Consider the following 16,277-nt stretch of genomic DNA (forward strand, 5'->3'; position numbering starts at 1 on the left):
ATCTCTGTCTGTCAAATAAATTAAAAAAAACAAACTTTAAAGTGCTTTATTATGGAATTCAACTGAGTATTTAGAAGCATTAATTTTGGTGAACCTTTGGGAGCTTTTACAAAATTGTGATTGTTGTTGAACCTCTAATGAAGATTTGTCAATTAATTTAAATTAAAAAGTTTCATGATGTATTAATGGCCTTCAGGTACAGCACATTCTCTTAGATAGCAAGGCATGGAGTCTGGAGGTCATGATTTTTGTGGAATAGAAACTGATCAGTCTAAAATTCGCATGATCTACCCAGATCCCTTACTGCTCATAATATATATGATCAGCTCAGAGTAATTCAAGATAGTGGAAATGCTGGAAATTTAAAACAGGAATTAATGAGAAAGCTGGGATGTGGGTACAGTCAGGTGCGATTGGAGCTCAAAGGATCAATGAGTTTTAGATGCTTACACTTTATTTAGGTTTGATGCATACAAGAGGAATATACGATACCATTAGGAAGAATTATAATAATGGGAAGATGACAAGTACTTGAAAAGTCTAGAACTATAAATTGCATGGTCTAGAACTATGGGAAGATGACAAGTACTTGAAAAGTCTAGAACTATAATTGCAAAGTCTAGAACTATAAATTGCATCAAGTATAAGATGTGGATTGTAGACACTGATGATTTTTGAGGAATGTGACATCTGTTAGGGCAAGATGTGAAAGGAAGGCTTTGGAGAAAGGAGTGGAGTGTGATCTGATTCTTTCCTTAAGTATGTTTTGGTTTCCTGGGAAGTTCAGCTTCAGGCTCTTGCTTGTTGCCTCATAATGAACTGGGGAGTGACACCTACCTTTGTCAGTAGAATCTGAAAAAGGGAAAACTTTTTTTTTTTTTTAACTTATTTATTTGACAGAGATCACAAGCAGACAGAGAGGCAGGCAGAGAGAGAGGAGGAAGCAGGCTCCCCGCCGAGCAGAGACCTGATGCGGGGCTTGATCCGAGGACCCTGAGATCATGACCTGAGCTGAAGGCAGCGGCTTAACCACTGAGCCACCCAGGCGCCCCAGAAAAAGGGAAAACTTAATACAACCTCAGTGACTTTTATGCAGAAACATAGCTGAGCTTAAAAAAAATCTCGAGACAGAAAGGAAATTTAGGAGTGCCTGGGGGGCTCAGTGGGTTAAAGCCTCTGCCTTCGGCTCAGGTCGTGATGCCAGGGTCCTGGGATCAAGCCCCTCATCAGGCTCTATGCTCAGCAGGCAGCCTGCTTCCTCCTCTCTCTCTCTCTGCCTGCCTCTCTGCCTACTTGTGATCTCTGTCAAATAAATAAAATCTAAAAAAAAAAAAAAAAGAAAGAAATTTAAAGATTTTAGGCATGAGACATTTTTCATGCTTAATAGTTGATAACCAAGCAAATATGTGCTCTCTTCCTTCTAGGGTTCAAGGAAATAAACATGTAGTTCCCTATATAAACAAATTTTTGAAAATTCAAAAAATAATTGTCTCTAGTTCAAAATGGTCTCTTGGGGATTGCTGTTTTTTAATTATCTCTTCTTTTCAGGGATTTAAAACAACGATCCTACACATCCACAAGAATTGTCTGAGCTGAGGGAAAATTGTAAACAGTAGGAACTTCCTGTGACTGGTTGTAAGCTCTGTTATAACTCAGCAGAGAATAAGATAGAAGTCATTCCTTATTGGCCTGATGCATGAGACCAGAGTGAATTCTGAAGCAGCTTAGCAGCCCGCACCGGTACTCACAGACAGCAAGCCCCTGAGGAAGCAGGGAAAGCAACCAAAGGCTTTTGTTGTGTGTGATCAAACCCCGGAGGAGAAAGAAGAGGGATATGGAGATACCGAGAAACCAAATAAATGTTACTAACGACGCAATTTGGGGATCCCAGAGGAAGTTGAATTCCTAAGGGGAGGGCAGTGGGTTGGTTTAAATAGTGACAGTTTTGTGGTAGTTTTTTGTTTGGGTTTTTGTTGTTGTCCCCAGGAAAGTTTTAGTGTTGAGCTCTGGAGAATTAAGGGCACCTGGGACTGTGCCCAGAGTAGAACACGGAAGATTATTAAATTAAGTAGAATGGATCTCATCTCTGAGTGGAATAGAAGGGATGGAATAATAGGAGACCAATAGTGATGGGGTTTTGGAATATAGGTGAAGTTCGGTGGTGTGAGGTCCAGAGTCGACCAAGAAAGAATTCTTGAGACATCTTTGATGCAAAATGGTGGTTTATTAAAGCTCGGGGACAGGACCTGTGGGTGGAAAGAGCTGCTGTACTGGGGTTATGAAGGGTGGCTGATTATATACTATGGGGTTGGAGGAGGTAAGGAAAAAGGGAGGTTTCTTAAAGAACTTTCATAGGCTGAAGAAGACTTACAGGATACCGGAAGCCTTGCCTTGGTCAAGTTAAGGTTGTTTACCCCTCCAGTAAGGCATTAACTTTAAGATAATTGGGCTCTTCCTGGAAGAACATTATATTCTGTCTGCTTCAAGTATTTGTCAAGGGGCTGCAGGTTTTGAGGACATTTAATTGTGTCTACATTTCCTTCTGGAAGCAAGGTTATTCATAGAAATGCTTTGTTCCTGTAGATTGCTAAGACATTTGTAAACTGAGGGAGACACCTGTCTTGCAGGATTGTGATCTCTATAAATTTAACTATTTGTTTTTCCTTTCCTTAGCTTTAGGGTAGCCAGGAGTGCCTGAGGAATGTCACATATATCCCATGGTGGGGGGTTGTGGGGTGTCAGCTTCTGCTTTTTCCTCAGCTTGCTTTCTGTTCCTTCATCAATAGAGGAAAGAAGAACCACAGAGTCTAAGAGGGGTTGTCTAGAAAGGCAGCCAGAAAACCAGCCAAATGTCAAGAAAGGCAGAGAGTTACAGGCGCCTGTAAGTAATAATGTCAGAATTTCAGCAAGGTCCTGAAAAGATAGGTCCTGAAGAATCCATTAAATTTGCAACTGGGAAGGTCTTTCCTTTGTTCCTATAGGGGACTGGTAGAGTTAGAGATTCACCTGCTTTGGATTGAAAAGAGAAAGGGGAGGATGGAGGCAGAAATGCAGGGAGTGAGGAAGCAAAGGAAAGAAGAAAGGACAGAAGTATTTTTTGTTGTTTTAGTTTTCAACCAGACTGGAAAGAATTCGGTATGTATATAGATTATGAGCTAGGCATCAGTAAAAAGCGAGAGAGAAAATGACTAAGGACTTGAAGTGTATTTATTTATTTATTTATTTATTTATTTTTAAAATATTTTATTTATTTATCAGAGAGAGAGGGCGAGAGAGCAAGCACAGGCAGACAGAATGGCAGGCAGAGGCAGAGGGAGAAGCAGGCTCCCTGCTGAGCAAGGAGCCCGATGCGGGACTCGATCCCAGGACGCTGGGATCATGACCTGAGCCGAAGGCAGCTGCTTAACCAACTGAGCCATCCAGGCGTCCCAAGTGTATTTTTTTTTTTTAAAGATTTTATTTATTCATTTGAAAGAGAGAGACAATGAGAGAGAAAAGAGAGAATGGGGGAGGGCAGAGAGAGAAGCAGACTCCCTGCTGAGCAGGGTTTTTTTTTTTTTTTTTTTCTCTTTTTTTTTTTCCCCAACGTAGGACTCCATCCTGATCCTCCCGGATCATGACCTGAGCTGAAGATAGTCGCTCAACCAACTGAGCTACCCAGGCTTCCAAAGTGTATTCTTGATGAAGAAGTTTGAGGAACTCTGTTTTCTCTGTCTTGAACTTTTTTCTGAAGGTCTTTGATAATACCTCTTTGTCTTTCATCTATTAATAATATATAGATCTTACTCTCAAAATTAAGTGGATGACCCTGTTCTAGTCACCAGTCTAATATATTTATATATCTCCTTTTTTATATTTTTTCTTTATTTGTTTTCTTTTTTCTTTTTTTTTTTCTGGACTTCTTTTTTACCCCCTTCCCCCCCCCCCAACTTGGGGTCTCTTCTGATTTGATTAAAGCACACACAAAGGGTCTTTGCCACCCTTTTAGTATTTTATTTGCTCCTTCATATATTCTTATCTGAACAAAATGACAAGGTGGAAAAACTCACCACAAAAAAAAGAACTAAAGGCAATACTGAAGGCTAGAGACCTAATCAATACAGACATTGGTAATATGTCAGATCTAGAGTTCAGAATGATGATTCTCAAGATTCTAGCCGGGCTCAAAAAAGGCAGGGAAGATATTAGAGAAACCCTGTCCGGAGAAATAAAAGCCCTTTCTGGAGAAATAAAGGAACTAAAATCTAACCAAGTTGAAATAAAAAAACCTATTAATGAGGTGCAATAAAAAATGGAGGCTCTTAATGCTAGGACAAATGAGGCAGAAGAGAGAATTAGTGATACAGAAGACCAAATGACAGAGAATACAGAAGCTGAGCAAAAGAGAGACAAACAACTATTGGACCACGAGGGGAGAATTCGAGACATAAGTGATACCATAAGATGAAACAACATTAGAATAATTGGGATTCCAGAAGAAGAAGAGAGAGGGGAGCAGAAGGTGTATTGGAGAGAATTATTGTAGAGAACTTCCCTAATATGGCAAAGGGAACAAGCATCAAAATCCAGGAGGTGCAGAGAACTCTCCTCAAAATCAATAAGAATAGGTCCATACCCCATCACCTAATAGTAAAATTTACAAGTCTTAGTGACAAAGAGAAAATCCTGAAAGCAGCCTGGGACAAGAAGTCTGTAACATACAGTGGTAAAAATATTAGATTGGCAGCGGACTTATCCACAGAGACCTGACAGGCTAGAAAGAACTGGCATGATATATTCAGAGCACTAAACGAGAAAAACATGTAGCCAAGAATACCATATCCAGCTAGCCTATCATTGAAAATAGAACAAGAGATAGAAAGCTTCCAGGACAAACAAAAACTGAAAATTTGCAAACACCAAACCAGCACTACAGGAAATATTGAAAGGGGTCTTCTAAGCAAAGAGAGACCCTAAAAGTAGTAGATCAGAAAGGAACAGAGACAATATACAGTAACAGCGACCTTACAGGCAGTACAGTGGCACTAAATTCATATCTCTCAATAGTTACCTTGAATGTAAATGGGCTAAATGCCCCAATCAAAAGACACAGTGTATCAGAATGGATAAAACAAAACAAAATAAAACAAAACCCATCAATATGCTGCCTACAAGAAACTCATTTTAGACTCAAAGTCGCCTCCAGATTTTAAGTGAGGGGGTGGAAAACAATTTACCATGCTAATGGACATCAGAAGAAAGCTGGGGTGTGGGGCGCCTGGGTGGCTCAGTGGGTTAAAGACTCTGCCTTTGGCTCAGGTCATGATCCCAGGGTCCTGGGATTGAGCCCCGCATCAGGCTCTCTGCTTAGCGGGGAGCCTGCTTCCTCCTCTCTCTCTGCCTGTTTCTCTGCCTACTTGTAATCTCCGTCTGTCAAATAAATAAATAAAATCTTAAAAAAAAAAAAAAAAAGAAAGTAAGCCGGGGTGGCAATCCTTATATCAGATCAATTAGATTTTAAGCCAAAGACTATGCTAAGAGATGAGGAACGACACTATATCATACTTAAGGGATCTAGAAGAGCTAGCAATTTTAAATATCTACGCCCCTAACATGGGAGCAGCCAACTATATAAACCAATTAATAACTAAATCAAAGAAACATATCAACAATAATACAATAATAGTAGGGAACTTTAACATTCCTCTCACTGAAATGGACAGATCATCCAAGCAAAAGATCAACAAGGAAATAAAGGCCTTAAATGACATACTGTACCAGATCGACATCACAGATATATACAGAACATTCCATCCCAAAGCAACAGAATACACATTATTCTCTAGTGAACATGGAACATTCTCCAGAATAGATCACATCCTGGGTCATGAATCAGGTCTCAACCAGTATCAAAAGAATGGGATCACTGCCTGCATATTTTCAGACCACAATGCTTTGAAGCTAGAACTCAATCACAAGAGGAAATTTGGAAAGAACCCAAATACATGGAGACTAAACAGCATCCTTCTGAAGAATGAATGGGTCAACCAGGAAATTAAAGAAGAATTGAAAAAATTATGGTAACAAATGATAATGAAAACACAGTGGTTCAAAATCTTTGGGACGCAGCAAAAGCAGTCCTGAGAGGAAAATATATAGTGATACAAGCCTTTCTCAAGAAACAAGAAAGGTCTCGAATACACAACCTAACCCTACACCTAAAGGAGCTGGAGAAAGAACAACAAAGAAAGCCTAAACCCAGCAGGAGAAGAGATATTATAAAGATCAGAGCAGAAATCAATGAAGTAGATTAGAACAAATCAATGAAACTAGGAGCTGGTTCTTTGAAAGAATTAATAAGATTGATAAACCCCTGGCCAGACTTATCAAAAAGAAAAGAGAAAGGACCCAAATAAATAAAATCTTGAATGAAAGAGGAGAGATCACAATCAACACCAAAGAAATACGAACAATTAAAAGAACATATTATGAGCAATTCTGTGCCAACAAATTTGACAATCTGGAAGAAATGGATCCATTCCTAGAGACATATAAGCTACCACTACTGAACCAGGAAGAAATAGAAAACCTGAACAGACCCATAACCAGTAAGGAGATTGAAACAGTCATCAAAAATCTCCAAACAAACAAAAGCGCAGGGCCAGATGGCTTCCCAGGGGAATTCTATCAAACATTTAATGATGAATTAATTGCTATTCTCCTGAAACTGTTTCAAAAAATAGAAATGGAAGGAAAACTTCTAAACTCATTTTATGAGGCCAGCATCACCTTGATCCCAAAACCTGACAAGGATCCCATCAAAAAAAAAAAAAAAAGAATTACAGACCAATATCCTTGATGAACACAGGTGTGAAAATTCTCATCAAAATACTAGCCAGTAGGATCCAATAGTACATTTAAAGTATTATTCACCACGACCTGGTGGGATTTACTCCAGGGCTGCAAGTTTGGTTCAACATCTGCAAATCAGTGTGATACAATACATTAATAAAAGAAAGAACAAGAACCATATGATACTCTTAGTAGGTGCTGAAAAAGCATTTGACAAAGTACAGCATCCCTTCCTGATCAAAACTCTTCAAAGTGTAGGGATAGAGGGCACATACCTCAATATTATCAAAGCCATCTATGAAAAACCTACTGCAAATATCATTCTCAATGGAGAAAAACTGAGAGCTTTTTCCCTAAGGTCAGGAACATGGCAGGGATGTCCACTATCACCCCTGCTATTCAACATAGTACTAGAAGTCCTAGCCTCAGCAGTCAGACAACAAAAAGAACCTAAAGGCATCCAAATCAGCAAAGAAGTCGTCAAACTATCACTCTTTGCAGATGATATGATACTATATGTGGAAAACCCAAAAGATTCCACTCCAAATCTGCTAGAGCTTGTATAGGAATTCAGTAAAGTGTCAGGATATAAAATCAGTGCACAGAAATCAGTTGAATTTCTTTCTTTTTTTTTAAATTATTTTTTATAAGATTTTGTTTAAAGATTTTATTTATTTATTTGACAGAGAGAGATCACAAGTAGGCAGAGAGGCAAGGCAGAGAGAGAGGAGGAAGCAGGCTCCCCATGGAGCAGAGAGCCCAATGTGGGGCTCAATCCTAGGACCCTGGGATCATGACCTGAGCCGGAGGCAGAGGCTTTAACCCTCTAAGCCACCCAGCCACCCCATCAGTTGCATTTCTTTACACCGACAACAAGACAGAAGAAAGAGAAATTAAGGAGTCAGTCCCATTTACAGTTGTACCCAAAACCATAAGATACCGGGAATAAACCTAACCAAAGAGGCAAAGAATCTATACTCAGAAAACTATAAAGTACTCATGAAAGAAATTGAAGAAGACAGAAAGAAACGGAAAAATGTTCCATTCTCTTGGGTTGAAAGAACAAATATTGTGAAAATGTCTATGCTACCTAAAGCAGTCTACACATTTAATGCAATCCCTATCAAAGTCTCATCCATTTTTTTCAAAGAAATGGAACAAATAATCCTAAAATATATATGGAACCAGAAAAGACCTCGAATAGCCAAAGGAATATTTTTTTTAAAGAGATTTATTTATTTGGCAGAGAGAGAGAGAGATCTTAGGAAGGCAGAGAAGGGGAAGCAGGCTCCCCGCTGAGCAGAGAGCCCAATGCAGGGCTCGATCCAAGGACCCCAAGACCATGACCTGAGCTGAAGGCAGAGGCCCAACCCACTGAGCCACCCAGGCACCCCTAGCTGAAGGAATATTGAAAAAGAAAGCCAAAGTTGGGCTGTCATCATCAAGACTGTATGGTACTGGCACATAAAGAGACACATAGATCAATGGAACAGAATAGAGAGCCCAGAAATAGACCCTCAACTCTGTGGTGAACTAATCTTTGACAAAGAAGGAAAGAATGTCCAATGGAATAAAGACAGCCTCTTCAACAAATGGTGTTGGGAAAATTGGACAGCCACATGCAGAAATATGAAATTGGACCATTTCCTTACACCACACACGAAAATAGACTCAAAATGGATGAAGGACCTCAATGTGAGAAAGGAATCCATCAAAATCCTTGAGGAGAACCCAGGCAGCAACCTCTTCAACCTCAGCTGCAGCAACTTCCTCCTAGGAACATCACCAGAGGCAAGGGAAGCAAGGGCAAAAATGAACTGTGGAGACCTCATCAAGATCAAAAGCTTTTGCACAGCAAAGGAAACAGTCAACAAAACCAAAAGACAACTGAAAGAACGGGAGAAGATATTTGCAAACAACATGTCAGATAAAAAGCTAGTATCCAAAATCTATAAAGAGCTTAGTAAACTTAACTCCCAAAGAACAAATAATCCAATCAAGAAATGGGCAGAACACATGAACAGACATTTCTGCAAAGAAGACATCCAGATGGCCAACAGACACATGAAAGAGTGCTCCACATCATTCGGCATCAGGGAAATACCATCAAAACCACAATGAGATACCACCTCACACCAGTCAGAATGGCTAAAATTAACAAGTCAGGAAATGACATGCTGGCGAGGATTTGGAGAAATGGGAACCCTCCTACACTGTTGGTGGCAATGCAAGCTGGTGCAAGCACTCTGGAAAACAGCTTGGAGGTTCCTCAAAAAGTTGAAAATAGAACTACCCTATGACCCAGCAATTGCACTACTGGGTATTTACCCTAAAGATACAAACGTAGTGATCCGAAGCGGCATGTGCACCCGAATGTTTATAGCAGCAATGTCCACAATAGCCAAACTATGGAAAGAACCTAGATGTCCATCAACAGATGAATGGATAAAAAAGATGTGGTATATATACACAATGGAATACTATGCAGCCATCAAAAGAAATGAAATCTTGCCATTTGCGACGACAAATGGATGGAACTAGAGGGTATCATGCTTAGCAAAATAAGTCAATCGGAGAAAGACAACTATCATATGATCTCCCTGATATGAGGAAGTGGAGATGCAACATGGGGGGTTTGGGGGGTAGGAAAAGAATAAATGAAACAAGATGGGATTGGGAGGGAGACAAACCATAAGAGACTCTTAATCTCACAAAACGAACTGAGGGTGGCTGGGGGGAGGGGGCTTGGGAGAAGGGTGGTGGGGTTATGGACATTGGGGAGGTTAAGTGCTATGGTGAGTGCTGTGAAGTGTGTAAACCTGGCAATTCACAGACCTGTACCCCTGGGGCTAATAATACATTATATATTTATAAAAAAATTAAAAAATTAAAAAAATAGATCTGAAATCGTTGTTTTTGTTGCCAGTTTCGCCTCATTTAGGACATAGATCTATAGAGTGTTATTCTTAGATATCTCTTCTATTTTTATTTGTGTTCTTTAAAAATTTAAATACTTCATTGAACTCTGTGTAGCGCATGTGTTTCTCTGCTTTCCCATTTTGCTTTATTCATACTAGTTGTAATTTTTAAATGATGATACCTGTTTTTGTGCATCTTTTCTCTTTCTTTCTCTCACCGCGCCCCCGTCTTTCTTTCTTTTTGTAATTTAGGATCATGAAATAAAGCTAAGGTTCTGGAGCAGTGGGTTAAGCTTCATTTTGTCACCTATGAAGATAGGGCAAATATTGGAATTAATTTCACACAGCTGTGAAGAATCTATGAGAATGAATGCATTTGGAGTGTTTCAAACAACTTAAATATAGTATATGTTAAATGAATGTTGGCTAATTACTTTTTTCTTTGTTTCTTATAAGAATTCTAGAAAAATTTTGAAATGAGATGATTTCTCCCATGTTATAGATGGAGAAACTGAGGCCCATAAAGTCTGAGTCACAGTCACATAGCTCAGTGACAGAGCCAGGACCCAGACCCAGTCAGCCTAACTGTACAGCTGAGTTCTTAATTTTTATCTCCTTTTATTTTTTTACTTACTCATTTCATTTTTAAAAATCCTAAAATCTGTGCTTACTCTCCCCTCTTATTAATGATTAACTCTAGAGAACATGGCCAGTTTCTCCCATGATTCTTGTATCTTCCCTCTGTGCCTCCGCTATCATTTCTTGTTAGTCATGTATCCCCCACATTCTCCACTGTTCTAGGCCACTCCACAGTGACAGCATAGCTCCCCCCCGCCCCCCATACTTCACCCTGCTCATCAGTGGCTTTCCGTGTAGAAGGGACTGCATGAAGTAGAACACACACTGCTCCCTTTTTCCTTCCTTTAGATACACTTATTTCAGACAAGGTTTTCCATTTCATTGCCGCCTTCTCTGTATGGAAGTTGGCCCCAGATTCGGTGGCACCCGTGTCTCTCACTACTTTTTCTTTAGCTCCTGTGGCTCACAGAACTCCTGATCTGCCAGCACGTTTACAATGCTTTTGTCCTCTCATGAATAATGGAGGAACTAATATTATAGTAGGAGCAGTACCTTAAACAAAATCATTTTTTCAAATAGGTTTTTGAGTAATTCAGAAACTCAAAACCCTAGAGCCACCCTCCCCCTGCCCCCCAAGTCTATTCCCAGCACTCGCTGTGAATGCAGTTAAGCCCTCAAAATTGAATTAAGAGGATAAAATGATTCTACCTGTTGTGTCCTTTGAGTCTTGCCAAATTTCGTGGCCCATTTTTCTTTGTTCTTTTTGTCACTTCCTTATGTTTTTATGTCTAAGCAGCTACATTTATATTGTTTGCATGTATTTATTCACATCAGCTTTCAGATGACTTGATTAAGTTTTAAATCACTTTTATGAGAGCTGGTGTGACCTGAGCTAATTTACCATTGACCCTTGTATTACTAAAAGGGCTTCTTTCATTAATAAGCGCTGAAGAGAGTATCTGTATTGAAGGTTATTTTGTCTAATAAATATGGTTAGGTAAGGTGAAACTTCATTCCCAAATGTGCAATTTTTGAAGCTGACATGGCCAGATCTCTCCCTAGGGACCGTGCTAGTAGCCACTTAGTGATCGGTTTGCAAAGTTGTATTTCCCTTTCTACTTTTCAAAAACTTCCCCTTGTGTTACATATATTTATATGACATATTAATCTGTTTATATTCATAAAATATACAAATATACATATATTCATGTAGGTGTATAAATGAAAAAGAAAATGCAGGTAGCAGAGATTGTCTTTGAAAGTTGGAGAGAGCAGAGTTGACAGGTTGAATGGTGGGCTGTATATTTATCCTCCTGAGTAGCAACATGGTGGCCCCGAAACCTTGGGTGTCTCAGCTTCTCATGTGTCACATTCTACTTCAGAGTTGGAGTCATTCTGTCTATCTGAAATGAGTATATCTCCCTGTTTTCCCAAATATCCTTTATAATTCAGTCATACTTACCCTGTAGTCATTCAAAATGAGTGAGTTTTTGTGGATTAAGGATTGGATGTGTCTCTGACATATAATTAATCATGCTTTTTCACTTTCTGAAATTCATAAGCTAAGTTCAGTTAAATAAGTAGTGGCCTGGATTTTAAGATCACAGTAAAAAGAAGAAAATAAGGGATGTGTTTTTTTTTTAAATATTTGTGTATTTAAAAACCAAGAAAAAAAATAAAAACAAAGAATAAGGTGATTCTATGTTTTGTTTTGTTTTTTTTTTTTTTTTTAAGATTTTTTTGTATTTACTTGACAAAGATAGAGAGCACAACCAGGGGAAGCGGGAGGCAGAGGAGAAGGGAGAAGCAGGCTCCCCACCCAGCAGGGAGCCTGACATGGGGCTTGATCCTAGGACCCTGGGACCATGATCTGAACTGAAGGCAGATGCTTAACAGACTGAGCCATCCAGGTGCCCCTATGTATTATAACCAGATGAAGATGTTTATCTACCATGGACACAGGGCGTTAATTTTGTAGTGTTTATTTTTAAGAGTAGATTTTATATTGCTACTATATTGCTACTATATATCTAGATTTGGTTGTATATATATATATATATCTATCTGTATGTATTGTTATATATATATATGCATGGACACAAGTATGTATGTGTATGTATATAACTATATTCCATCTTTAAACAAGGAACATGTATAAAATAAATCTTAGAAAAAAGAGGAAAATGGTAAATAATTACAAAGTGACTAAATATTTTATTTGCAGGTATTTGACATAGAAGGATTAAGATACATGTGTTCAGTTTACCCAATTTACAGATAGATTACTTTTTTTTCCTTTTTACTTAGTATAAAATAGCATATTTTATTAGCTAAAGTTTTATTTATTTTCTGGGCCAGGATTTCTATAAAAGGTGCTTTCATAGGAGAGAATTCCTTAACTGGGTGACTACTGATGATTTCCCATCTGCTGCAGTTGGAAGAAATGTCATGACATTTGTATCCATTTCTCATTTTAGGCAAAAACTGAGTAAATGTCTAATTACTTTTCGGTGTATGTTGCCCCTGAAGTCAGAGACTTTATCCTCCAACACTCATTTTGAACTTCAATGAAAAGGACATCAGAAAGCTTTCTGTTAATGGCTGAGAAGATTAACACACAAAGGAGAGACATTTAGGAAAGCTGACTTTTGTGATTTCTCAGTTATAGGAATTATTCTATCAGCGAGAGCTGATGGATCTGCCCTGCCTGTAGCTGTTGGCTAGTTTAGCCCTTGCTTGAAGTGGTTGACTTCATTCATTCATGCGTGTGGTGCTTATTGAGGCCAGACTCCACCAAACCCATTTAGTTAAGGCAAAGACATGGAACGTGGTTTCTCCTCAAAGTGGCTAAATTATGTTGTCTCACTGAACAGAAACTAGATTTCTTATTAGAAGCTAAATGTGGTGGCTGAGACTTGACATCACTGAATAGCCTTTTTGTTTAAGACCTTGTCAGTTTTTCTAAACCTGGCAAAATGATTCCTATTTAGAAAAGGGATGCTAATGTCTTGTTTGATGGTGATAAAGTCACATGTTATTACTTGGAAAACCCTGCAAGTAGCACAGGTGGACTTAATAAATTGTGTATTTGGCTTTCTTTGTCTTTACAATGAAGACTTGCTACCAAATATTTTATAGTATGTATACTATACATACAGTATAAATCCTGTTATACAGTACAGTTTAAATCCTGGGAATTTGCTAATTTTTAGTGTGTTTTAATGTTAATTTATATTTATAAATATATTATTTTATAGTCTGTTTTAATCCATATTTATATCATGAAGTACATTTAGTAGTCTTGCAGGCTCAGTTAACTTACTTTCATTGGTTAGGAATGTATATTTACCTTCTTCAGATGAACGCTGTCGATAGGTTAGCTTCTCCTTCATCCAGAGCTCTACCGTAAAATAAGCTGTAGCAGGTAATAAAAATATTGACGTCCAGCAAGATCAAAGGTCTGGTTATTTTAGTGGATCTATCCTAGGGTCGGCTAGAGGCATCCAGATCCCTCTTGAGTCCACTGTTTACGTTCTACCAATTCCCTAATTTTGACTTTCTGTACTTGAAGTGTGTCTCCCCACCTCCTTCTGCGTCTTTGTTTACAGAGCCCTCTGTGTAAGTGGCTTACTTCTCCTTTTCACATGTCCATGGCTTATCCCATCCTTAAGGTCCAACTCAAGTCACACTCCTACTGTGAGACTTTCCTGGCTTTTCACAAGACACTGTCCTTGATTACACTTCAGTTATGCTCTTCGAAGTCCTCTTTCTGACTATGCCTTGGCTTTATCTGCCACAATCCAACCCCCCCCCCCAACCCCACTAAGCAATCCCCGTGCCATCCTAGCCTAGTTTCAGCAAGATTCCTACCATTTAGAGAAAATCCCCCCACTCTTGCTATATAGTTGCTCTGGCCTGCCCTTAGCAAGGATCCTGTTAGATCAGGTTAGATCAGGCAGGAATTCCCCCTACCCTTGATGTCACTTCTTAGTAATTTTCCATCCATCCGTGAATGAACCATGGGCTCTAAATCTCCACTTGTTCTTGTATTTGTACTTGAGCCCTGTCTCTGTCTCCCCTATTTGAATAGTCTTGAATAAAGCTTTACTATTTAAACAGATGTCAGAATAATTTATTCTTTTTTTTTATGATTCAGTTACTGCTTTGCTTTCTACGTCCTTTCCTTGCTCATATGTATATAACTTATATTCATATGTATGTCACATACTCTTACACATCCATGTATTCTTTAGCACTTATCACAGTGCTCTTCGTACATACTCAGCTAATAAACATTAACTATGTAATGATTGGGGAAAGTGTTTAGGGATGCTGTGACCACACTCTTTAAGTGTGTTGAGGAGACTTCGACAGGTGGCCCTTGGGAGTAGAGATTTGCAGTCAGGACGTAGGAAGTTCTTTCTTCCCAAATGCACATTCGATTGCCATGGGTCTTAGTTCTTCCAAATCTAAGGTCATGTATCTAGGTTTATCGAGTAAAATCTTCTAGCATATCTATCCTGGAGGTGATTGGTTGCTTTCCATCACTGGGTATGGAGTGGTCCCCTGACGCTAAATTCCAGCCAGGCCAACTCAAGGTACTTGAGTGGCCCCATCTAGGTCCTGCCCCTATATGGCTGTAAGGCCTGTACTTGCTTCCTCTGTTAGGTCTCTCTTGTTTGACTATTGGGGTTGCTTTCACCAATAAACCAAAAAGAAAGTCATGAAAATTTATGAAAGGAAGAAATACGGGAGCCATTTTCCTTGAAAGTATGAGCTTGGTTAAACTCGAGGCTTCCTGGACTTTATAAAAGCTCTTCTAGGAAAAAGATATATTTTTAAACTACAACAAAAAAGTAAATGACCAAATATAAAAGTGGGATACTATTAAAAAAAAATCTACACACAGAAAAAAAGGTCTAGAAGTTACACACACATTGAAAAATTTACCTCTGATTAATGGGATTATTGTTGATACAATTTCTTTTCTGTATTTGCCAACCATTTTGCCATAAACATGTTACTTTTACAATTAAGGTAAGACTTACTAATGCCATTCTAAAAATATACTGATCTACATTAAGGTTTGTAAAAAATTATTAGAAAGCACAAAGAATAATGACATTGCTTTGACAGTAAATAATTTGATCACAAGTGTCTGAAAAAATATATATTGATGTGAGCAGAGCACCTATGTTGAATGTAGGGGTAGCGTGAGAACGTGGCTCACATACATTTCTTCTGTGGTTCACACTGTAATTATTGCCAGCCCACAGAGAATTTGAGTATGGGTTCTGAAGTCCAACCTCCTGAAAATTCTGAAACTGCCTCTTCTGGTTGTATGATTTGGCACTGTGCCTCAGTTTCTCTATAAATTGGAGATGACAGGAGTATTGATCACACAAATTTGTTATAGAGATTAAATGAGACATTGTAAATAAAATCCGAGGCCCAAGACCTGTCATGCTCTAGGTGCTTTAACAGTAGTGAGTGATATTCAGTGCAAGTGCTGTTTTTGACTTAAAGACACCTATCACCTATTTTGATTTAAACCTACTGTCTGTATATAAAGCCATTTGATTCCAAATCAGGTTTATTTGTTCTCTGGCTCATTGCTAGGTTTTGGAAGTAATATTAAGCATAGATCTCATTATATCAACTCTACATAATTTTTATAAAGTCCTTATCTAATCAGTTCATTAGTAGAACATGAATTAATACAAAGCCTGAGCTTCACCATGTGTAGGTGGATTGTTTTCAACTCTGTTTAATTGAATCATTTTTTACTTTGATACCCTGCTTGCCTTTACAGCAGTCCATTGTAGTACCACTTTTATTTTTAGGAGAGGAATAGTCTTTTCAATTTAGTAATTCATGATGCCTAAGCATTGTTCTCTAGTCCTTTTTGTCATAAAAGACTTCACTCAGACTGGATAAATTTGGCTTTGC

The 16,277-nt window shown here is 38.6% G+C and overlaps 1 protein-coding gene across 4 annotated transcripts in view; it reads left to right on the top strand.

Moving 5' to 3' along the window:
- The window catches only part of CDK14 (cyclin dependent kinase 14), a 570,565-nt gene that overhangs the window by 161,330 nt on the left and 392,958 nt on the right, over positions 1 to 16,277 (top strand). The window lies entirely within an intron of this gene.

The sequence above is a fragment of the Neovison vison genome, chromosome 4 (assembly GCF_020171115.1).
Source record: "Neovison vison isolate M4711 chromosome 4, ASM_NN_V1, whole genome shotgun sequence".
NCBI classification, from domain to species: Eukaryota; Metazoa; Chordata; class Mammalia; order Carnivora; family Mustelidae; genus Neogale; species Neogale vison.